We start from the raw sequence: 26,291 nt of genomic DNA on the forward strand, positions 1-26,291 counted from the left end.
CTACTTCCAGTATTTCGCTACCTAATGTAAACTGCTGTTCCTTCACGAGGCTGTTGAACTTTACCTTAGTCTTCTGCATATTGAGTTTCAAGCCTACCTTTCTACTTCTCCTGTCTAGGTCATCAATTATTATTTGCAATTCATCCCCCGAGTTGCTTAGCAAGGCAATGTCATCAGCAAATCGCAGATTACTGAGGTATTCTCCATCTACCCTTATTCCTAACTGCTCCCATCCCATGTCTCTGAATACTTCCTCTAAACAAGCTGTGAATAGTACTGGGGAGATTGTGTGTCCTTCCATAACACCTTTCTCTATGAAAATTTTGTTACTTTTTTTATGGAGAACTATGGTTGCTGTGCAGCCACTATATATATCTTCCAGCACTTTAAGGTACGGCTCTTCTACCCCCTGATTTCGCAATGCCTGCATCACCGCCGAGGTCTCAACTGAGTCAAATGCTTTTTGGTAATCAATGAACGCTATGTATAAATAGTGTTATTCGTTTTCGGGTTTTATATTTTTTTCAAATTCGGGGGGTAAAAATCGGCCGTTATTTTTCGGCTTGATAATAGGGGAGAAATCGGGTTTTTCGTGGGAAAATTCTGCAATGCGGGTTTTGTCGGGTTAAATTTGCAAACTAATAATTTATTCGATTTGCTCTAACCGATGGGTAACAATTACGGCCAGATTTTGGGCGTCGTTCAAGAAAATATTGCAAAATTTGGCGTTTATTTGGTAATTAATTATTACTCGCAGTGAGAGGCAACGGTCAGTTTTGAGAAAAAAAAAAAACATTTTATTCACGAGGGCTGGTCATCGACGTTCACATCCTTATTAACATACATAATCATCTGCGTGCGCAACATTTCGGTTTTCATCTGGAACCTGTCTGGTCTCGGGAGCTATCTTAGCTGAGGGAACGTTCGCTCAACGTCACAGCTGCCATTAGCTAGGCACAACAATGTTAACGCTGCATACACTAGCCTTGGGTAACGCACAGCTGCGTCGTTCCAAAAGTCCATCACTTCAACACCTTCATTCGTGGGGCTTGCTTCCAGCAAGTACTGGTTGAACTCCTCGCGAAGCGAGCCTACATCGTCCATCGCGGAATTAAAGAGAGGTCGGTAGTCATCAAACGACTGACTCAGCAGCCGCTTCTGGAACGGATCGAGTACGGCTCCCAGTTTCCACAATGTCAACTGGTTTTCTTCTTTGTCTGAGACGTTCCGTTTCAAAGTGCAGTCCCATTTTGTGGAGATTTTGACGCAAAACTCTTCACAACAAGTTTTTACTAATATGGCACTGCTCTTAGGCAACATAGACAAAACACCTTTCGCCCGATCACTTTTACCGATAGTCGCGGAAAGCTCGTTGACAGTCTGCCGTAGCTTCACGTTTACGAGGTGATCGAAGCTTGGCATAAGGGGTTCTCCGCTTTCAAGCGTTTTCTGGACATCTAAAAGAGACTCGAGTGCATCTCGCATTAAGATTGCCTTTGCATAAAGAACCTCGTTTTCAGAAAGTATCGCTCGAATAGCTTCCGGTTTGGTGCTATCATGCGAGCATTCAACAAGTTCTGCTAATGAGCTCCACATTTCTATGACGACAACAAGCGCTTTGTAGAAGCTTTGTCATCTGTTCGGAACTACAGAAGGAGGCTTCGTTGCATCAGCGCCAAACAGACTTTTAGAGACACATATTTCGCTTTGGCCGCTTCTCGGTTGCGCACCAACTGGAGGCACAGCAATTCCGGGGGCACAGTTGTTTCAAAAATCGGGAAAAATGGGGTTTTACCCGATATTTTAGCAACACGCTCGGGGTGCGAAAATCGGGTGAAATCGGGTTTTACCCGAAAACGAACAACCCTATGAATAAGGGCTGGTTATATTCCGAGCATTTTTCTATCACCTGATTGATGGTATGGATATGATCGATAGTAGAGTACCGTTTCCGAAACCCTGCTTGATCTTTTGCTTGATTGCAGTCTAAGGTTGTCCTGATTCTATTAGTGATTACCTTAGTAAATACCTTATACGTAACAGACAGTAAGCTGACTGGTCTGTAATTTTTAAGGTCTTTAGAGTCCCTTTCTTGTGAAGGAGGATAATGTTTGCATTCTTCCATGGTTCCGGTACCGTCGATGACACCAGGCACTGCGTATACAGGGTGGCCAGTTTTTCTAGCACGATATCCCCCCCGTCCTTCAGCAAATCTGTAGTTATCTGATCCTCTCCAGCTGATTTCCCCCTTTTCATAGTTTCTAGTGCTTTCTTGACCTCGCCCTTCGTCACTGGTGGAACGTCTGACTGTTTTTCCCTACCGCCAATCTCATTACGGTCCTGAGTAATTTGGCTAATGTAGAGATCTGTATAGAACTCCTCGGCTACTTTGACTATCATTTCCATATTAGCGATGACGTTGCCCGCCTTGTCCCTTATCGCATACATCTGGTTTTTACCTATGCCCAATTTCTTCTTTACCGCTTTAAGGCTTCCCCCGTTCTTTACAGCATGCTCAATTTTGTCCATGTTATACTTCCTTATATCGGCCACCTTGCGCTTATTGATTAGCTTTGATATCTCGGCCAATTGGATCTGGTCTGTTGGATTGGAAGCTTTCATACTCTGGCGTTTCTTGATCAAATCTTTCGTCTCCTTAGACAGCTTGCCGGTATCCTCTCTAACTATCCTACCGCCTACTTCTACCGCGCACTCAGTAATGATATCTCTGAAATTATTGTTCCTTGCCTCTAGAGTAATGTCGCCATCCTCAGTTACAGCTGAAAATCTATTCTGTAGCTGGATCCTGAACTCTTCTGTCCTCCCCCTCACCGCTAATTCGTCGATGGGTTTCTTTCTTACTAATCTGTTGCGTTCCTTCTTCAGATTTAGGCTAATTCGGGACTTCACCATCCTGCGGTCCCTGCACCGCACTTTCCCGATCACCTCTACAGCTTGCATATAATGGGGGGTTGACCACATTATGAAGTCGATTTCATTTTTAGTCTTCACGTTAGGACTTTTCCATGCCCATTTCCGGTTCTTCCGTTTGCTGAAGAAGGTATTCATGATTCGTAAGTTATTGCGCTCTGCAAACTCAACTAGTAACTCCCCCCTGCTATTCCTAGAACCAATGCCATAGTCACCTACTGCCTTGTCTCCTGCCTGTTTTTTCGCTACCTTGGCATTGAAGTAGCCCATTAGTACAGTATACTGCGTCTTTACGTTTCGCATTGCCGATTCTACATCTTCATAGAAGCTTTGAACTGCTGGTCATCCTAACTGCATGTAGGTGCATAGGCCTGTACAAACTTCAGTTTATACCGCTTATTAAGCCTAATTACGATGCCTGAAACCCTCTCATTAATCCTATAGAATTCATCTATATTGCCCGTTATATACTTATTGACAAGGAAACCTACTCCTAGTTGTCGCCTCTCTGGTAAACCTCGATAACACAGTACATGCCCATCCTTCAGTACAGTATATGCCTCATTCGGCCTCCTACCCTCACTAAGCCCTATGACATCCCATTTCATGCCCTCTAGTTCCTCTAACAGCACTGCTAAGCTAGGCTAAGCTATAAAGCAAGTGATCAAAAAGAGTGGGTGTTTTCAATTCCACCAACAGGTAACGCATGTCCGCTATCCGGCCAAGCCGCTTAGAAAGCTTTTGGCCGTTTTCGTAAAAATCTCATTGCCAGCTTATAATTTTCCGCATTTCTGTTTCGACAGTTCAATAAATTACTCCTTGTAGCCTGGACCGCATTCTTTCTAATAACTGCAGATCACCATCACCATCATTTATTACCCCTTAAGGGCCCCTGTTAGGGTATTACAAAAGGGGGGAGCGTAAACAAAAATAGGTACAGAGCAAAGGTCACTATATATACAACGAGATAACACAAAACATAAAAAGAGGCAAAGAACGCGCTAGTCATGAACAAGGGCTATAAAACATCGCCTTGGTACCACGAGCATCACATTCGTTGGCGAGAGGTCCGGGCAGCAGGGTGAGAACACAGTGGGTAACAGAAAAGGTCAGTATAAGGGAGACAAAGAAATTACATGAGCATGGATTGAAGCAAAAACAACATTTCAGTCCAGAAGGTGATTTAACAACATTGCTCTAAACCTAGTCGCGTCAGTCGCGTCAGTCGCGTCAGTCTCATTAGTGATTGGTTCGGGCACCAGGTTCGATTCTTCAATTGCGGTCGGGAAGAAAGACTTATTAAAAGCGTTAGTGGAACAATGAAGTCTTTGGACGCTGCTGGAATTAAACAGGCGGCGTGATGTACGAATAGGAGGAGTTAAGAGGGAACCACGAAGATAGGAGAAATTAAAATATACCTTATGAAATAAACGCAGGTGTGCAACTTTGCGTCTGAGAATTAAAGAAGTGATGCCAAGTGATAATTTGATTGAGTTTATGTTGGCATGAAAATCGTAGGTCGACGAAATGAAGTGGGAGGCACGGTTCTGAATGGATTCAAGCATGTTAATTAGGTAGGACTGATGGGGACCCCAAATTGCGGATGCATATTCAAGCTTACTGCGAACAAATGTTTCATATGCCATTTTTCGTATGTTAGGAGGGGAAGTGGAAAGTGATCGTCTAATAAAACCAAGTGTACGTGAAGCGTCGGCCGTGATTTTTGTGATATTGGTCTGCCCAAGTGAGTTTGCTATTAATAGTGATGCCAAGGTAACGATAACATTCTACGTGCGATAACTCTTCAGAAAGCAAACAGTAAGGATAAGTCAAGTTCGAGCGCTTCCTTGAAATTTGCATACAGATGCACTTCCTAGTATTAAGCTTCATCAACCACAATGTGCACCAGTTTTCAATTAGCTTTAGATCGTTTTGGAGGGCAATTTGATCATCTTTAATAGTTATACGTCGGTAAATAATGCAGGCGCCACCGAAGAGGCGGATGGTGGACGAAATATTGGAGGGAAGGTTATGATTAAAAATTAGGAAGGGCAGCGGTCTCAACACAGATCCTTGTGGTACACCGGAAGTTACACAAGTAGTATTTTACGCAAGACAGGCTATTACGGTGAACAGAGAGCGAGCCGTGAGGAAGTTATGAATCCAGTCTAAAACAAGTGGGTGAAGGTGAAGACCTGAATGTTTGGACATAAGACGTTGATGAGGGACGCGGTCGAATGCTTTAGAAATGTTTAGATAGACGACATCAGTTTGGAACAAAGAATCAAGATTTAGGTGAAGGTCAATGGTAAACTCGAATAATTGCGATTCGCATGAATAACCACGACGAAAGCCATGCTGATTTCTGAATAAGAAGGAGTTGAAATTTAGGTGGGACGCAATTTGAGAGTACATAATATGCTCGAGAAATTTACAGGGAATGCAGTTTACCGAGATAGGACAATAGTTCGAAGGGTCGCTCCGGTTGCCTGCTTTGAACAAAGGAATAACTTTGTTCAATTTCCAGTCACTCGGTATTGAGCCATTAGAGACAGACCGGTTGAATATTATTTTTAGAAAATGACAATATATATTTTTTGTAGCTTTTAATAATTTTGCAGTGATGTTGTCAGACCCCGCGGAACTAGAATAGTTTACTTTGTCAACCAGAGCACAGATGCCAGATGTAGTGATGCTGATAGGGGCCATTTCGGGGAAGTTAAAACTTTGTACTCTACTCTACTCTACTGTACTGTACTCTACTGTACTGTACTATACTGTACTGTACTTGTACTGTACTCTACCGGAAACGGTACTCTACTATCCATAATATCCGTACCATCAATCAGGTGATAGAAAAATGCTCGGAATATAACCAGCCCTTATACATAGCATTCATTGATTACGAAAAAGCATTTGACTCAGTTGAAACCTGGGCGGTGATGCAGGCATTGCGAAATCAGGGGGTAGACGTGCCGTACGTGAAAGTGCTGGAAGATATATACAGTGGCTGCACAGCAACCATAGTTCTGCATAAAGAAAGTAACAAAATTCCCATAAAGAAAGGTGTTAGGCAAGGAGACACAATCTCCCCAGTACTATTCACAGCTTGCTTAGAGGAAGTATTCAGAGACTTGGAATGGGAGCAGTTAGGGATAAGGGTAGATGGAGAATACCTCAGTAATCTGCAAATTGCTGATGACATTGCCTTGCTAAGCAACTCGGGAGATGAACTACAAGTAATGATTGATGACCTAGACAGGAAAACTAGAAAGGTAGGCTTGAAAATCAATATGCAGAAGACTAAGGTAATGTTCAACAGCCTCGGTAAGGAACAGCAGTTTACATTAGGTAGCGAAGTACTGGAAGTAGTAGGCGAATATGTCTACTTAGGACAGGTAGTAACCGCAGATCCGGACCATGAAAAGGAAATAACAAGAAGAATAAGATTGGGATGGAGCGCATTTGGCAAGCACTCGCAGATTACGTCTAGCAGCTTACCGGTATCGTTAAAGAGGAAAGTATATAACAGTTTCATCTTACCTGTACTCACCTATGGCGCTGAAACGTGGAGGCTAACCAAGAGAGTTCTACTTAAGTTGAGAACAACCCAGAGGGCTATGGAACGAAAAATGGAAGGGGTAACATTAAGAGATAAGACGCGTGCAGAGTGGGTCAGAGAAATAACTCAAGTTACCGACATTGTACTGGAAATTAAGAAGAAGAAATGGACATGGGCAGGACATGTAGTGCAAAGAGAGGATAACCGATGGTCGCTTAGGGTAACAAACTGGATTCCAAGGGAAGGAAAGCGTAGCAGGGGGCGGCAGAAAGTTAGGTGGGCGGATGAGATTAAGAAGTTCGAAGGGGTCAAGTGGATGCAGCTAGCATAGAACCGGGTTAAGTGGAGAAATATGGGAGGGGCCTTCGCCCTGCAGTGGGTATAGTCAGGCTGATGATGATGATGATGATGATGATGATGATGATGATGATGATGATGAAAACTTTGTAGAGTTGGTGTATTCCAGGTAGGTTCATGGGTGAAGACATATAAAATAAGAATTCATGACGTCGGATCGAAGTTCTGGAGTCACCTACCTATCAGCTGCCTATACAGGAAATTCCGCAATCACAGCTCCGCTCGGTTCCAAGGCCGTTCCGTATATACAACAAGCCGCCGTGTTCATTTTTGGTATAAACGTTTTGCAGGAGTTTACAACAGGCTTATTTGTGTTCAATGGTAAATGTTACTCAAGGGACTATTTGAATAATTTTATTACTATCTCTACAATTATTAAACACACAACACTGTCAGTCGCAGCACGTCACGTCAACTTCGAGGAAAATGTCCCCAGCTCAAATGAGCTCGCCGCTGCCGTAGGTATAGAAAGTACCTGCACATCTAGCTGATTAGGACATTGCATTGTACCGTATTCGTGAACTCTTTCTTTATGTCTCATAAATGAACGTTGCTTTAAACAAACTCTCTTACACTCGTAAAGGACATACATACCAGTGGCCAGTGCTGGTGTGCACGCTATTAAAATGCACTCTATATAGACCACTATATGGCGTTGGCAAGGGAATGGGGCAAACAATGACTTTTAAAAAACGGAGAAATATGATTTTGCTACTCCCTGTAGCGGTAAAACCCTTGAGTTTTATCAAAAAAATAGAAAAAAAGATTATAGTAGGTGTGCCATAAGTTCAATGCATGCGCTCTTGAAATATTCCCCTTCCCCTCCCACAATCTGTCACCCTCATCCCTCAACCCTCATCAGGAGTAGCATGCTAGGCTTACCACCAGGCAGACATCTCCTGTTGCCATTAAAATATATCTCTGTCTCTGTCTTGAAATAAAAAGACTTGTAGGCAGGCTAGACAGGCTAAGACTGCATCTGCAGCACTAAATAAACACGTACTTAGAAGAAGACAAAAAACGGATAAGACTGGCTGTATTTACAGTGGCTTCTGGTATTACACATTCCCGCGCAGGCTACATTCCTTCAGGTGCCTGTCTTTTCTCATTCCTTATCATACGTGTTTTAGCTTTAAAATGCTGACTGGAGCAATTGAAGTAGGGTAAATATCCTGACGAATCACATTTTCTGCATCTCCGCGATGCTCCATGACCTAATGTTTAATTCTTTTTTTGCTCGACGGAAAAAGGTTAGTGCTCGCTGATTACGTGTTCACATTCTCTAATCGACACCAGAAAATTGTAAAAAACCAAAATAAAGTTCTTCCAGCTAATAATATTGCAAACTGGAACCATTGCAGCATGTAAGCTACCCATGTTACATTTTAATCCTAATTTTTCTAAGGACATTGGAGTCTGTAGATTTTCAGCTGGAAAATATTAAAAGCTATGGCTGCGGTGCCGGAGCTAAGTTTTTATTTTATGTGCTAATGCCGCTATTTTAGCTCAGTTGCTTGGAATTTGTTTGCGCGAGTGCTGTATTCACATTTAAAAAGAATAATTCAGCAAATAATGCAACCAATCTGATTCAGTACAATACTTCAGCGCACTGATCAGATACGCTGACCAGTGCGTTGTACAACCACGACATCACCACAATCGAGCACCACGCCCGTTCTACAGCGACTCTAAAGTGCTAATCATTGCATCCCGTCTGATTGTCCATAGCTTCGAGTCTTCAGATAGCTACCATCATAAAACGTGACAAAAAATTAAGCATGGCTTAGCTCTGCTATGCCTGTAATACGTGGCGAAAAGCAGTGACTATCTCAGGATCAGAAGAAGTTCATTTCTCCAGTCTTCTACGCCGTTAGTAAGCCACTAAATTCTTCTTGGCTTCCATGTCGAGCGCGTCTAAGTTCACCGGCGTTCTGCAATTCGTTTACAGGAAAGGAAAGGCGCAGCATCTGTCACTCGCGGAAGGCAAGAAGCGTTGCCTTGTGGCGTTGGAGCGATAGCTGGCGGCAGATGGGTGACGTCACATCCTTGACATCACCGTAACTGAGTGACTTAACTATTTTAGTCTTTGCTCCTTTTAAATTGCGCGCCTATCGCTGTATCTGTCACGCGCAGAATTTCGCTATCATCCTCACGCTACACAAGCGGAAATATGAGGAGCGCTTCACGACCCGAGGCGTGGCACACGCCTCGGGTCGTGAAGCGCTCCTCATATTTCCGCTTGTGTAGCGGCGGTAAAGCGGTCTGCTTGGGATCCAAGGTATGAAAGTTCGATTCCCGGAGGAATACTGTTTTTTTCCTTAATGAGGAGGAGTCACACATCTTTTAAGCGCTACTAGGCAACGCCAGCAGAACTGTGAGGGGGCGATGATTTGGCCTTGGCTGTGACGTTATGGCACACGGCATACGCGAAGCTCGGCTCTGACCCTCCTAGTGAAACTTGTCGTTTCAAATACCTGCGCCTCTCCTAATGACGTCACTCGGAGTGTTCGCGCATGTACAGCTGTGGCTAAAAGTGATCACACGCACGCCAGACCCGGTGTTGACTAGCCTAGTAAAGCTTTTCGCTTCAAAAGGAGTTCCGCATCTAACATATGTGGCCGTCAGAGGCGGCCAAAACGGCTGCAGGTGCCTAAAATGCAGAGGAACTGATGTCTCGGAGTCAACTCCTATTTACACAGGTCACCGGAAGGTAACGAATTGCATGAACAACAAAGGTCCTCGCTCTGATAACACGCAATGAGAAACTTTCAAGGGAATAAAACCACGCTAACAAGCAGCCACGCTCGGAAGCATTACTTTCATTAGCGTGGCCTGTGTATTTTGCAAACACTTTGTGTTTGGACACCTAAGCGGGTCAGACTGTTATTTCGTTTACCTTAAAGCAGACATACTGATCCCTGCACCACTCAGTACCTAGAATTCGGTGCAAATACTCAAGGAATTATTCAAAAACTTCAAAATTTTGCATAAGTATCACAAGGGCGTATTTTTAAGGATAGCGCTTTTGTACTACCACTTACTCTTTACACCTGAAAATATATTCACGACTGCGGAAGCAAACATCCACCAATGCTTATACTCAATGTAAACTTGAGTTATCGGCAAAGAGATTTCCATTAAGACTGTGAAAAAACTCCTCATGATGTTGCCATGACACCCGCCGAGCGAGCATTCTCTTATCTTGTGAGTCATTTGCTGGTAAGGCATCACTAACGGACGGAATCCTAACGTGAGAGGCAGAAAAAAGCACCAACTGCTATAGCACAACCACCACCGGCTGCGAGTCTGACCGTAATCGAAAACGCAAAAAGCGAGCTGTTAAACTGGAACCTGGTACCGCTTTGCCGTTATACCCATGCTTAAACTTGCCGCACCCAGTTGCCTACCCATTTGAAGTTTGAAGCAATATCTTTAATCACCAGTGGTGCAGAAACACTGTTGGTGTAATTACCGGAAGCAGGAAGCTGGGCTATTGGTGTTTCAATTTTAAACCCATTTCTTTTCCCTAGCGCTAACGGCATGGACCAACAACGCTTCGTCCGTGCAGCTAAAATAGGTACATAAAATAGGTAAATAAAACACTTTTTACTACTAATGACATGGAAGAATTTTCCCTCAGTGTCGTTGTGGTAAAAAACTGTTTTCTAAATGTTCTTATCTTGCGAAAACATCTTGTTGAATACGGCAAGTCACAACCGAAAAAATTCAAGCTGCGTCATGATAAACTCATTATTGACAATGAAACATACTTTTAACCATGCCACGAAGAGAGTCGTCCCACGTACACCATAACTAGAATCCAAAGCTAACTCGATTTCAAGCACCAAAGCAGTTCCGTTTCTGTACACTAACATAAGGAGCCTAATGCCTAAGCTTGACAAACTTCGCTACCTTATCGACACAACAGACAGCAAACTTGTGCTATTAAGTGAAACCTGGTTAAACGCAACTATCCATGACTCCGAGATTCTAACATTTCTTCTAAATTTCAACATCTTCCGACGCGATCGTGTAAATAGACGAGGTGGTGGTGTACTAATAGCTGCTCATCATAGCCTACATTGAGCCGTAATTAACATACATTGCCCGTTAGAAGCTGTTTTTATAATGTGCCACATGTCTTACCCTCCCGTCATCATCGGAGCCTTCTATCGCCCCCAGATGCTGATGCCTCGTTTTCTAATCACTTCTACAACACTATCCACTCCTTAACTTCGCAATATCTCCACGCTTCCGTTCTTATTTCGGGTGATTTCAACTTTCCTGCTATCACATGGTCTGATGTCACATTAACAATCGCCAAAAATAACACTGAAAGCGAATTTTTAAACGCATGCCTCACGTTCAATCTCTCACAGCTTGTTTCCGCCCCTACTAGGGGAGATAACCATTCTTCGAATATACTCGACTTGGTACTAACTTCCCACCCCGACAACGTCTCGCCCCTTACGTACTTACCCGGCATTAGCGATCACAAAATAATACAAGCTTTATTCCAATGCCAGCTACCTTGCACAAAAAAAGGCAAAAAGAAACTAACGCTCTATCATAAGGGTAATTATGAATGCATAAATGATAAGTTGTCAGAGTTTACGACGTGGTACCTAACAGACTTCACTACTCGCTCTGTCAAAACTAACTGGTCGCTTTTCAAGAATAAAATGCATGAACTTATCACCACATACATTCCCACTATAACTGTTACGGAACGACTCACATCGCCGTGGTTTAACGCTACCCTAAAACGAATGAACAACAAAAAGAAACGGTACTATCGAGCAGCTAAACGCTTAAACACCTGTTTCGTGGGAAAAATATCACACCATCGACAAAACATTTCAGACACTTGCCGCCAAAACAAAGAAAAGCTTTTATTACAACACGTTGCCCAACATGCTGCGGACAAATCCTACACAGTTTTGGAAAATTGTTCATCCATCGCGTATCAATCACTTATCTCTGCTCGATGACCGAAATAATCCCATTCCTGATAAAGATGTGCCGGAAATTCTGAACTCCGTATTTTCATCTATTTATACTAACGAGTCTAATGATGAACTTCCTGATTTTCCGCGACACAATCATCCTGTCATGCCTCCCATAACTTTTCATGCCAACGGAATTGCGAAACTAATCGATTCTTTAAAGGTCTCTTCCTCAGCCGGGGTTGATGGCATCAACTCAAAACTACTAAAAAACACCAAACATATCACAAGTATCATTCTATCGCATATCTTTCAGCAATCGTTATCATCTGGAGTGTTGCCACAAGACTGGAAGGTAGGCAAGGTGATTCCAGTTCCTAAAAAAGGCTCGTCATCTTCACGCCATAGCGATTGTCCCATATCCCTCACAAGCATTTGTTCAAAGTTAATAGAGCATGTTATCTACACACACATCTCAAATTTTCTTATATCTGTAAATTTTTTTCACCCTAACCAACACGGTTTTCGTAAAGGAATGTCATGTGACACACAGTTAGCTCTATTTATTATTGACATTAGTTCTAACCTAGATGACAACATACCAGTTGATGCATTGTTCTTGGATTTTGAGAAAGCTTTTGACAAAGTTCCCCACAGACGGCTTCTACTTAAACTTTCACGTTTGAACCTTGACCCACTCATTCTAACTTGGTTAGAACACTTCCTCACTAACCGTAAGCAGTTCGTACACGCTAATGAATTTTTCTCACCTTTAAGCTCCGTCGCCTCTGGAGTGCCACAAGGTACTGTATTCGGTTCATTACTTTTCCTAATCTATATTAATGACTTGGCTACTGATATAACTTCTAACATACGACTATTTGCGGATGACTGCGTAATATATCGACCTATCGCTAACAGCGACGATACTAAACTGTTACAGAACGACTTGAATTACATCGAATCCTGGTGTAGCAAATGGCTCATGTCCATAAACACAAATAAGACGTCATTAATTACATTCCACCGTAGACAGTCCTTTCCTTCACCTTCGTATTATATATTTGGCTCTAAAATTTCCGCAGTTGACTCTTATAAATGTCTTGGTGTAACCATTACCCGTTCCCTCACTTGGTCTACTCACGTCTCTAACATTGCTAAAGACGCCAATCGCACGCTTGGTTTTTTACGCCGTAACTTGCGACTTTAACCTCCTTCTGTCAAACTGCTGACCTATTTAACACTCGTCCGTCCCAAACTGGAATACGCATGCGCAGTTTGGGACCCTTACCTGACTAACCTTTCCCTCACCCTCGAATCCATCCAAAATCGTGCAGCAAGGTTCATTCATTCAGATTACTCATATCACTCAAGTGTTACTGATTTGAAGACAAAATCTAATCTCCTTTCCCTCCAATCACGCCGCAAAACAGCCCGGCTGTGCCTTTTTTATAAATTTTACCAATCATCACTAGGAAAGTGTGCCATCATGCCTTGTCACCGCGTATCCCATCGACTTAAGCACAATAAAGTAGTATACCCGCCATCCGCAAATACCACCGCACATCTAAATGCTTTTTTCGTCCAGACAGCAAAGGACTGGAATCGCCTTCCTGCCGACGCAGTTCATCACGCTCATCCAGCACACTTCAAAGCATTCATTGAAAGACTCGCCAATGAACTGTAACAGCCCATCCCTCATGTAATACCCCATCAGGGGCATTTGAGGTATAAATAAATAAATAAATAAATAAATAAATAAATAAATAAATAAATAAATAAATAAATAAATAAATAAATAAATAAATAAATAAATAAATAAATAAATAAATAAATAAATAAATAAATAAATAAATAAATAAATAAATAAATAAATAAATAAATAAATAAATAAATAATCTCAGCGCACTGAAGGCGCATTTCTTGCTCCTTCGGCGACTGACGCTAAATTGCCCCTATCATTCTTTTGTCTCCTGATCTATGTTTTTCAGCAGAGAAAAAGCAAGGCTACCACATTTGCAATGGAGTGGTGCACTTTCTACACAAACTTCGTAACATGGACTGCAATGTGCGGAAGTCAACGTAAGTTTTCTTCTCGCCTACAAACTTGCGATGTGCTTAGCAGGACACCTTCTCTCAATTCAGGGCTATTTTTCAGGGCTGTGTAACAACATGACAAATTCCAATTTATATATTTTATAACACACAAGGTTTTGGGCAAGTTACCACGCCTTCATAGGAGGAGACTACTCACTAACTGCATCATAAATACGCATTTTGTAGACTTACAACACCATGCTGGCTTTCAGAAGTTGTATTTATCAGTACTGCACGGTGAACAGACGTGAATTTATCTTACCCAATTAGGCCTTACAATTATACTTCACAACCTAAGGTGCAGCCACTCTATTTATAACATAATGTGTATTATTGTAATCTCACGAACATAAGACCATTATTCTGCTAACGTACTGAATCATTTCTCTCAAAACGAAATACTAGGAAAAGATGCTAAAAGGAGCAAAGAAAACAAACTTAGGCCGGAGTTGAGGCATCACTAAAAGGTTTCGTTTAGTTTGTAGCGACAACGTCCCAAAGGGACTGAGGTTTTAGAGACACCGTAGTGAAGCACTGAAATATTTTCGACCACATGCTGTCTTTTACCGTGCACTGACATTGCACACCAGACGGAAGCTACTCCGTTTCGCCTGCATCGAAACACAGCACCCAGAGGTTGGGACCAAGCCTAGGCAACCCGGGTAATAGTGGTCAGGCATTTCGCCATTCTACCACCACGGCGGGCCACACACACACACACACACACACACACACATATATATATATATATATATATATATATATATATATATATATATATATATATATATATATATATATATATATATGTGTGTGTGTGTGTGTGTGTGTGTGTGTGTGTGTGTGTGTGTGTGTGTGTGTATGTGTAATGGAAAGGGAAGTGAGGGGCTCGTTATTATAGAGTTTAAAGGGGCTGACAGTCTACGAGTCTAACGCAAACATTGGGGATTTTTTTTAAGTTTTGCTGTTGGTACTTGACAAGAATCATTCTTATGGTCGTTATCAGGATAAGAAATATTAAATGAACAGCGGAAGGCAAAACAACGCGCCGATGGTGGGAGTCGAAACCCATGACCTCCGAATATCGCGTCCAGTGCTCTTCCAACTGAGCTACCTACTGAGATATATATATATATATATATATATATATATATATATATATATATATATATATATATATATATATATATATATATATATATATATATATATATATATAAGCAGATAAATGAAGGGGAAAGGAGGGTGCTCATTATAATACATGAAGAAAAGAAGCCAACAGTCGGCGAGGCCAAGGAAAGCATTGGGGATTGTACTTGGTCTTTTTTTTCCTTTTTTTAATTGTTACTTCGATAATCACATAAATTAGTAATGTACCCTGTGCAGGGCGCTGGTGAACACTCTTAAGGTTCGTATACAGACAACATTAATACCCAAGAAAGTAGCAGGGGGGACAGCGGCCGATGTAGCTCAGTTGGAAGAGCACCGGACGTGATATTCGGAGGTCGTGGGTTCGGTTCCCACCATCGGCACGTTGTTTTTTTGTCTACTTTGCGTTTATATATCCTTCCCCTGCACAGATTACATTACTAAGTTGTGTGATTATCGAAGTACCAATTAAAAAAAAGAAAAAAATTACCAAGTACAATCCCCAATGCTTTCTTTGGCCTCGCCGACTGTTCGCTTCTTTCCTTCATTCACATCTATATATATATATATATATGTGAAGGAAAAAAGGCAACAGTCGGCGAGGCCAAGGAAAGCGTTGGGGATGGTACTTTTATGTATTTTTTTTAATGTTTGCTTAGATAATCAAAGAAATTAGTAATGTAATCTGTTTAGGGGAAAGATACTTAAACACAAAGTAGAAGAAAAAACAACGTGCCGATGGTGGGATCCGAACCCACGACCTCCGAATATCGCGTCCGGTGCTCTTCCAACTGAGCTACATCGGCCGCTGTTCCCCCTGCTACTTGCTTGGGTATTTATGTTGTCTGTATACTAACCTTGAGAGTGTTCACCAGCGCCACCCTCAGCCATAGCGGCGGACGTAGAACGTCCTTTTGTTACCGCCAGCGTCACGTAGAACGTGATCAAGAGCGAGGGCGAAAGCTGTGCTAGAACCCTCTTACGCTAACTATGGCTTCAAGACTGCCAGAACCGAGACCCCCATAAGCTACAAGCAGATCAATTAAGGGGAAATGAGGGTGCTCATTATAATACATGAAGGAAAGAAGACAACAGTCGGCGAGGCCAAGGAAAAAGTTGGGGATGGTACTTTTATGTATCTTTTTTTAATGTTTGCTTAGATAATCACATAAATTAGTAATGGAATCTGTTTAGGGGAAAGATACTTAAACACAAAGTAGAAGAAAAAACAACGTGCCGATGGGGGGATCCGAACCCACGACCTCCGAATATCGCGTCCGGTGCTCTTCCAACTGAGCTACATCGGCCGCTGTTCCCCCTGCTACTTGCTTGGATATTTATGTTGTCTGTATACTAACCTTGAGATTGTCAAGGTTAGTATACAGACAACATAAATACCCAAGCAAGTAGCAGGGGGAACAGCGGCTCAAGACCGTGCTCATGTCAGTCTCACACGCAAGTATGCGACAATTGTTAGTCCTGTGATGCTGCCATTTCTTTTCTTTCTTAAGCAACATAGCTCTAGCAAACAGCTTCGTGTTGCCAAAGATAAGGTGTCGATTTACAAAAATCAAGGAAGTTGAATCTACAGCAAAGCTAATTTGACCTGTTTGTGGGCGAGCGTACCGTGCCTTGCGCACAGATTCATTTTTCTTTTGCCGACACCGAAAGCGAGAGATGATGATTTTTTCATTTTTGTTTTTGGTGGCAACGAGATCGACGATTTCAAAGTCAGCGGCGTTGATAGGAGACGCAACGACCTCATCGATTGTCTCAAGCACTTTCTTGACATCCTCGCCTTTAGTTGCTTGAACATCTTTTATATCCACATTGTTGATTCTGGAATACTGCTCGAGTTTGCCAACCCTTTCGTGGAGATTTCACTTTCTTCTGCCAGCAACTTGTTGGCATTCATGAGCTCGGCTTTCTTGACTTTCATTGATTCTACTTCATTTGCAAATTGAACACTGCTGAGCAAAGAACCATTGTCGTTACCTTCAGAAGCTTTCTGTTGATCTCGACCTCAATGTAATCTAGTTTCCCTTTAAATAACAGCTGCAGCTCTTCCTCTCTTTGTGAGCACTGCATTCGTCGGTATTCCAAACAATCGCGACAACGAATAACAAAAGGTACAAAAGGCAGCTGGCAGCACCTGCGGCAGTATCAAGAAAGCAAGACCAAAAACTTTAGTACAACTAACCTGCGAACCAGATGGACGGACTTAGCAACGCCTGTAGAAGCCGCAAATGCTGACAGCAAGTGATGAAAAGCTGAAGCCAGGTCCTTATTTGTTGGATTATTCGATGAACCAGGGGCTGTGCCCATCCATGTGATACTAGAAGATATTGCTGCGCAAGCGTAGACGGTGTGTAGACGTGTCCAGAAATCCGATTAGTAATAGGTGGACTACTGCAATCTCTCAGTTGCAACAGCAGCAGTTCACCTGAAGCCGGTAAACCATGCGAACCAAATGCACCTACTTAGCGAAGCCTACAGAAGCCGCAAATGCTGCCAGTAAGTGATGAAAAGCTGGAGACTGATTCTTATATAGCTGGATTTTCCGTTGAACCATGGAGCCTGTCCATCGATGTGATGAGTTACTAGACGATATGGCTGCGCAAGCGTAGACGATGAGTAGCCGTGTCCAGGAATCCGCTTAGTAATGGATGGACTACTGCAATCTTCAGTTGCAACAGCAGCAGTGTCCAGGTTCATTATATGTGGGCCGCAGTTGCTCAGGTTTGCCAGGGAATTTGCGTCGAGGCCCACAGTAGTACCGAAGGTCAGCGTTGTAACAGAAGCAAAGGGTGGGGAATTTAAGGCTACAGCAATAACTCGAAGTGTGGTCGGCTCGACAGCAAATGAAACAAACTGGCCTGTCATCTCATGTGCTCCACTGTACAGGATTGCGACTAAGGCAGCGATGTGGAGGAGGCTTGGCTCGTGGTAGCAGCAGCCACTAGAGGAAGATACGATGGTGACGGGGGCGGCACGGCGATGGAGGAGAGGCTAACGTTCGCATGTTTCTAGCGAACAACGGCTTAGATCATAGACATGTGTCGGCTGTTCAGACGTGAGTAGTGCAGGAGCTAAAGCCCCAAGGTTTCGCCTGGTGATTAGAGTTTTGCTCGTTGGATGAGGAGGCTATTACAAAGAGGCCAGTTCATCGCAGGATGATGTAACCGCCGTGTTCGGAAGGCACTCAAAGCGATGCATGAGACTTCGTTGTTTAGCCTGGCCGAATTTTCGGCAAACTTGAAGCACCAATTCCACGGTAGAATAATCCGTGCGGAAGAGGATATTGAAGGCGTCAACCGCGATACCATTGAGGATATGCCCTACCTTTTCACTTTCCGGTGTGGATCTGTTCCCCTTGCGCATAGCCTCGAGGCTATGCCTTGCGACACAACACGAGCACGCCTTGAATGTAGGCAAGGTAGGACGCCCTTGTGGATTGGGCAATGACGAATGTTCAGATTTTGCTGCGAGAACTCGCCCAATAGGCTTCGCGAACAAGTCCTGAAGATTTTGCTTGCAAATTTTTCAGGTCACCAGCTCTTGCTCGTGATTTGGGAACCACGTGCGAGCTGTTTCGCCAAATACAAAATGAGGTTAGCCGGCATGATGATCGAGTCCCAGTTCTTGCTGCAGCGCTCGTACTCATCCCGCCAATCGTCAACGTCTGGCTTGTCTTCGCCTTTTAAGATGATAGGGTGGCGGATTTTTATGAGTACGACTGGCTGAGTCGATATTGGGCCGCGGTGGTAGAGACTGCCTCGGAGTTCACAGTGGCCGATTGTGAACCCACGTAGGTGGTAGACACTGCGCAAATACACATTTTGGCTTCGTAAACTGACTTATCTGTGGGTACGGGGATCTTTAGTCTCCTCCGCCAAGATTATACATGGCAAGGTTAGTGCAAGAAACGCAGCAGCTGATGATTTGCCTGAATGCACCTTCTCAGCACTAACCGTTGCTACCACTTCGTCTTGTGTCTGAGTTGTTCATCGTCATCTTCTGCCTTCTGCAATGGGATAGGTAGAAGAATATCATGGTAATATACAATGTCTACACCATGCCTCTGGCTGCCTCATATTTAATTGAAAACCTGTTTGACCATTATATAATTATAGGACAATTGTTCATCTTGTTAAGTTTTATTATTAATGCTTGTTACATATATGGTGGTGATGGTACTTTTAATTTATTACACAAAATGTTATAGATTGGTTTGGCAGCATTTTTTCATAGTTTCATCCCCATAAATTTTATTTTTCTGCTGGAGGATGAAATTTTTCATTCCATATGCACTCTGTGCAACGTACTCTAAAATGATCGATATAATAAACGCGAGTTACCGAAACTCCCGATTTACTGAACATACCCCGATTTCCCAAAAAGCTCCTATAGGATCCAATGTGTTGATTGTTTCAGAATAACCAAGTCAGTCTCGCTATCGTCCTGAATTTACGAATTTTTGAAAAGTGAAGATCTATAGGAAAATTTTGGTCTGTTTTGCAGATAACGTCAAAAATATACTGATAGTGTTTCAGCGGTAACATCGCACAGCGCCTTCTTCCCGTTATTACCAACAGCGCCCTGCTGTACTAGATCTATAATATCGAACTGACGGTTCCATATGGTGGTTTTTGTGCTTGACGGAGTTTTCTGCCATGATAGTTTCCCAAAACAGACGATGGGACATAAACGTGCTAGACGTATGTACTTCCAACTTGAGAGGGATTCGTGGGATCTTTGGTTACAAAACTCATGCAAGACCGACGGTTTTGCTGTGAGATTCATTTCTAGTTCCAGATGATTTTCTTGTTGACTCAAACGTCTTTTTTATGTTTCATACGCTCTACTAGTTTCAGTTCTTTCTTCGGACCCAATTTTTCCTTTCGCGCAATTACAATTTGCCAGGATGACTCGTCGCCACGTGATATTTTGTCTTGCAATTTATTCATGAGAACTACAAGAGCGCAATAAATATTGACATTTTCCTCGGTCCCTTTTTTTTTCACTCACTTTATGATTCTGTTGTAGAAGACCTTGAACAGGGCGATACGTCGTCGACAGTCAATAGAACGTTTTGCGATCAGTCGTGAGACGTGTCAGCACACGTACGAGCGTCGAAGCGAGCTCCGTTGTCGTTTTCTTTCCTGCCCGTCACGCGCGTTGAACATGCTTGTCGGCGTTCTCTTCAGCAATAGGCGCTGAACATATCAGAGCCAAATACCTGTTTTACAACTTCCCCCGGCCGAAAAAACGCCATCCTGTCGTCTCATGGCGATGTGACGATGGCCGGAACGTAGTAAGGTTTCAGGCGGTTACTGTGTACTATTCCACGATTTCGGCGACGGTGGTTAGAGGATGGCGTAAGGGGTTCGATGAGGCAGTTGACGGGGAATGTTTGCTTGACAATACGGTAAGGGCCCTGATACTTGCTCAGAAGTTTGGATGAAAGGCCGGGCCTGGAGGAAGGCACCCATAGCCAGACTAAAGTGTCTGACAGTAAGTAGGAAGAAGTGCAGATTTATCTCGGGTGGTTTTCTGCTGTTGCTGGGCGTGAGAAGTGAAGGACCGGGCAAGCTGGCGGCATTCTTCGGCATAAGTTGCAGCTTGTTAAACAATCGTGAATTCGGAAGAATCCGGTCGGTAAGGGAGAATGGTGTCCATGGTACAAGGGGGCTCACGACCGTACAGGAGGAAGTATGGCGAGAAATCGGTGGTTGCTTGTGTGGCAGAGTTATAAGCGAATGTGACGAATAGAAGAACGCGGTCCCAGTTGGAGTGGTTGGAAGCGACATACATTGCTAGCATGTCGCCCATGGTGCGGTTAAAACGCTCAATCATTCCATTTTTTTGCGGATGGTACGCGGAGGTGGCGCGGTGAACGATTTTGCATTCTCTAAGAACAGCTTCGACAACTTCAGAAAGGAAAGCGGGACCTATGTCACTCAGCAATTCTTTGGGAGCCCTGTGGCGAAGAATTATGTGATGAAGGATGAAGGAGGCAATGTCTTGGGCTGTAGCAGATGTCAAAGGCACTGTTTCGGCGTGAGATGATCGATTGCAACGATGATCCAGCAATTGCCTGTTAATGTGCTATGAAGCGGGCCGTATAGGTCTATTCCAACACGCTCAAAGGGCTGAGCTGGGCAGATCAGAGGCTGCAGAGGAGCGGCGGGTTGGCGAGGTGTGTGTTTTCGGCGCTTACACTGTAGGCAAGACTGGACGAACCGACGAACATAACGGTACATCCCACGCTAGTAGTACCGCTTGCGCAGGCGAGTGAAGGTTTTCAATAAGCCGGCGTGGGCACACTGGGGATCGTCGTGGTGATGGGAGCAAATCATTGAGCGTAGATGGGTTGGAATTACAAGCAGCCACTTTCTACCATCCGGAAGGTGATTCCTACGGTAGAGGAGCTCGTCTCTGATGGCGAAATGGTGAGACTGGCGACAGAGAGCGCGGCAAGGAGGTCGTGAAGCGCGGCCAGATAAAAAATCCAGGAGTGAAGCGATCCATGAGTCTTTGCGTTGCTCGGAAGTCATATCGGTGGGCATGTCGGTGGGATGTAGAACGGATATAGCAGGAGTGGCTTCAGACGGCAAGCGAGAACGTGGGAGAGCGTCAGCATCGGCATGTTTACGGCCAGAGCGATATATGACGTTAATGTCGTATTCTTGGAGCCTCAGAGCCCAATGGGCCAGTCGACCAGAAGGATCTTTCAAAGACAGCCAGCAGAGGGAGTGATGATCGGTGACGACATCAAAAGAACGGCTTTACAATTAGGGGCGAAATTTTGCTATTGCCCAGAGAATAGCGAGACTCTCTTTCTCGGTGACGGAATAGTTTGCTTCAGCTTTTGTTAGGGTCCGACTTGCGTAAACAACAACTACTCATTAAAGCCAGACTTCCGTTGAGCGAGTACTGCGCCGAGGCCGACGCCGCTGGCATCAGTGGGGATTTCCGTGGGAGAAGAGTCGAAATGACGCAGGATTAGCGGAGTCGTCAGAAGGTGGCGGAGTGTCGCAAAGGCATCATCACAGTGCGGAGACCAGGCTGAAAGATCGTGGCTGGACGGAAGCTTGGTAAGAGGGTTGATGATTGTGGCCAAATGGCGAACGAAGCGGCGGAAGTACGAGCAGAGGTCGACGAAGCTGCGGAGTTCTTTCACATTAGTCGCCTTGGGAAATTCTGCCACAGCGCGTAATTTTGCCGGATCGGGAAGAACGCCATCCTTGGAGACGACATGTCCGAGTATGGTTAGCTGCTGTGCTCCGAAACGGCACTTCTTTAACTTTATTTGGAGGCCAGCGTCGGTCAGGCATCGCAGAACTTTCTCAAGGCGCTTGAGCTGAGATTGAAAATCTGGGGAAAAGATGACAACGTAGTCAAGGTAACAAAGGCAAGTGTGCCCTTTGAGCCCTCTGAGTAGGTTGTCCATCATGCGCTCGAATGCGGCAATGGTATTGCACAGTCCGAATGGCATGACATTAAACTCATAGAGCCCATCGGGTGTGATGAAAGCGGTTTTTGGGCGATCGGCCTCTGCCATCGGCGCCTGCCAGTAGCCGGAACGCAGGTCTATTGAATAAAAGAACTCAGGTCCCTGCAGGCAGTCAAGGGCCTCGTTGATACGACGCAGAGGATAAACGTCCTTGCGCGTGATCTTGTTCAGTCGGCTGTAATCTATACAGAATCGGATGGAACCGTCTTTTTTCTTGACCAGGACGACCGGAGATTCAAGGGCTGTGCGAAGGTTGGATCACGTTGCGCTGGAAAATGTCGGTCACCTGTTCGTCAGTAATGCGGCGCTCGGCGGCTGAAACACGGTACGGACGCTGACGCAAAAGGGAATGGGTGCCGGTATCAATACGGTGAGTAACGGTAGTTGTGCGCCCCAACAAATGTTGCTTGGAGTCGAACTAAGCCGCGAAACGTTGTAGAATGGCGACAAGCTGGGCTCGTTGTAAGGGCGTCAGGCCAGCGGCAATGGACCGGTGGAAAACTTCGAGTGATGATGGAGTGGCGAAAGGAATAGGTGTTATGGCGCTGATGTGAAGGCCGGCGATGGTATCGCTGAAGGGATAGGTGGGCGTGGAATCGAGCAAAGCAACACTACCCAGTGACTGGCCACGAAGTAAAGTGGTAGGGCAGGGGCACGGGTTACGAACAAACATAGCACTTGAGTTGCGAAAAATTGTCAGCACAGCATGGGGCAGCAACACGGATTTTTGGTCAGCGCATCGTAACGAAGGTGTGTAGATAAAAGCGGCGTCGGCAAGAGCAGCCCAATAAAGAGGCGATAAAGAGGCACAATAAAGCACTGAGGAGAAAGGCGGAACGTCGGTGTCCTCTGCGACGTGCACGGTAGCGGCAACAGCAGCGGGTGTGTCGACAAAAATTTCACTGAGGGGTGATAACTCGAGTTGAGCACGGGCGCAGTCTATAATGGCGTTATGATTGGAGAGGGTCAATGACAAGGCGGGCGGTGCAGGCGGCTAATGGTGAAATGTCCTGAGCGCTGGCTGTGCGAAGAAAAATTGCAGGAAGCGGAGTCATCACCTTTTTAAGTTTGAGACAGAGGGCGTAATTAAGAACAGAAACGGCTGCGCCAGTGTCTACAAGTGCTTCGGCAGGAACTCCCTCGATGAATATGGTAATAATGTTGGCTGGTACGTGAACAGGTCTTGAGTTGGTCCCTGATGGCGCAGTTCTTGCCTCCGGAACTGCGGCTGTTAGTTTTCCGTGTTAACGGCTAATTGGCGGCGGAGCATCGGAGAACGGGAACGACGGCCAGGAGAAGGCGAGCGGTGGGAGCGGCAATCGTAACTTGTAGAGGGACTGCGGAGGAGGCTCAGGAAACACAGGCGATGGGGGTGGAGGAAGATTGTACATCGCCTCACGTGTATAGTCGTAGGGACGAGGGCCACGGTTGCGGCACAAACGAGCCACATGGCCGACGACTCCACAGGCTAAATTTTTTTTCCTACATTACTAACATTATGTCACTTCTCTGCTTTTAAGCCACCAATCTTCCAGTCGTATTTTTCTAGTTTCCACCTCCGGTTTATTCACTCGGCCACTGGTATCTCTAAACCCCAGAGCTTCAGGAGCAGTGACTGCTCCTGCACCAACTTCCGGATGGATACCATTACATTCGAGTATAATATGGTCAATTGTTTCACTGGAGTTTCCACATACAGCACATGCGTCATCTCCATTGTTAATTGCTTTTTGTAGCTGCGTGTTCTAAGGCACCCCGATCTAGCTTCAAAAAGTAGGACACTGCCTCTTGAGTTATCAAAGAAATCTTTCTTCCTGATCTGCATTTTCCACTTTCGGTATAATTCCACAGTCTGTTTCTTTTCCATCCAATTTATCCAATTTTTACCTTCTGAGTTTTTCACCTGTTGCTTAATGCTCTTTATTTCTCCGTCCTTGATACTAGCATACTTACTAGTTAGTTTCCTAGTTCTTTTCCTTCATTGTGAGTCAACGCTTTTTAGGTACAGGTATTTAAATACTTTAGCTGCCCATCTGTTACGGTCCAATTTCCTCAGGCGTTCCTCATATAATATTTCACTCTGAGCTTCCCGTATATCGAAAGATGCCCAGCCCATATCTCCCTGTACCGCCTCATTTGTAGTTTTGCCGTGGGCATCAAGTGCTAATCGTCCAACGGATCTCTGATGTCTTTCTAATGTCAACTGCACCTCTGATTTTAGGCACAAAACCGCATTTCCGAAAGTAAGTCCGAACACCATAATTCCTTTCCAATTATGCCTCAAAACCTCATACCTATTGTATCCCCACAATGCCTTATGCTTCATTATCCCGGCATTCCTTCGCCCTTTGGCCTTAAGTGATTGCTCATGCTTTCCACTATATGCCAATCCTTCGTTTACCCATGCCACCAAATATATATATATATATATACATATACATATATATATATATATATATATATATATATATATATATATATATATATATATATATATATATATATATATATATATATATATATATATATATATATATATATATATATATATATATATATATTCTGCTACTCTAGGTATTTCAAGGCCTTGTATTTTAAGACCCTGATCAGTTGAGCCGTTGAAAATCATCAGACCCGACTTAACTGCGCTGAAACTGGAGCCTAGAGCGTCCCCTTCATCTAAGCAATACTTAACTAGAGTTTGCAATTCTTCCAGACTCTCAGCTAGCAGCACAATATCGTCTGCATACATCAAACCGGGGAGGCGCTGCTTTACCGCCTTTCCACTTAATTTATATGACAGGTTAAAACCTAGGTTACTGTTTTGTATCCTCCGTTCCAGATTTATCATATAAAGCATGAACAGCACCGGTGATAGAGGACAGCCTTGTCTTAATCCTTTGCATACTTTGACATCCTCCGTACTTCTTATCCCTTCCCAAGTAATTTCTACTTTGTTATCCCGGTATATTTCCTGTAGGAACTCTATTATCTCATAACCGATATCTTCTTCTTTTAAATATGTTCCACAGCAGCTCCCTGCTTACATTTTCGTACGCCCCGTTTATGTCCAGGAAGCCCAAATACAAAGGTCTATTTTCCACTCTAGATATTTCCATGCATTGGGTAAGCACGAACAGGCTATTATCTAAGCGCCTACCATTTCTAAAGCCGTTCTGAAGTTCTCCGAGTATCTTGTTACTTTCAACCCATGCTTGCGCCTTTAATTTCACCGCCTGCATGGCTAACCTGTACATAACAGATGTTATGGTAATCGGCCTGTAGGATTTTATGTGCATCCTGTCTCCTTTCCCTTTATAAATTAAATTCATTTTTCTCTGCCGCCAGCTGTCCGGAATTTGCTTATTCGTTATGACTGTTTCCAAAGCTTTTAACAACGTTTCCTTAGTTTTTAGACCGAGTTCATTAATCAGCTTGATCGTAATTCCATCTATTCCTGTATATGTGATTTTAGGAATATTTTTTTCTGCCTTTTTCCAGTTTAGATTGGTCAGTTCTAAGCTGCTTTGTATTCTGCTACCTTGTGTTGCTTCCTGGTTTGCGGAGATTACCCTATCGTCGCTCTTAAAGGAATCGGCTATAACTGATGTAATGTAGTTCACTGCGTTATCTCCCTTTAAACAATTTCCCTCGTTATCTTGAATCCGATCCTGCTTTCTTTGATTCTTCTTCCCGAGCCAGCTTATATGGTTCCAGAATTTTCTTCCTCCGC

General features: G+C 43.9%; 1 non-coding gene and 1 pseudogene across 1 annotated transcript; one reads left to right on the forward strand and one right to left on the reverse strand.

The window, feature by feature from the left end:
- Positions 1–903: 903 nt before the first annotated feature.
- Positions 904–2,961, reverse strand: LOC146175119 (uncharacterized; annotated as a pseudogene).
- Positions 2,962–15,352: 12,391 nt separating this feature from the next.
- Positions 15,353–15,425, forward strand: TRNAS-UGA (transfer RNA serine (anticodon UGA)). The gene has a single exon. It is a non-coding gene; the product is annotated as a tRNA-Ser (tRNA).
- The last annotated feature ends 10,866 nt before the right edge of the window (positions 15,426–26,291 follow it).

The sequence above is a fragment of the Amblyomma maculatum genome, chromosome 11, assembly GCF_055883805.1.
Source record: "Amblyomma maculatum isolate TAMU_Amacu chromosome 11, ASM5588380v1, whole genome shotgun sequence".
Taxonomy (NCBI): Eukaryota; Metazoa; Arthropoda; class Arachnida; order Ixodida; family Ixodidae; genus Amblyomma; species Amblyomma maculatum.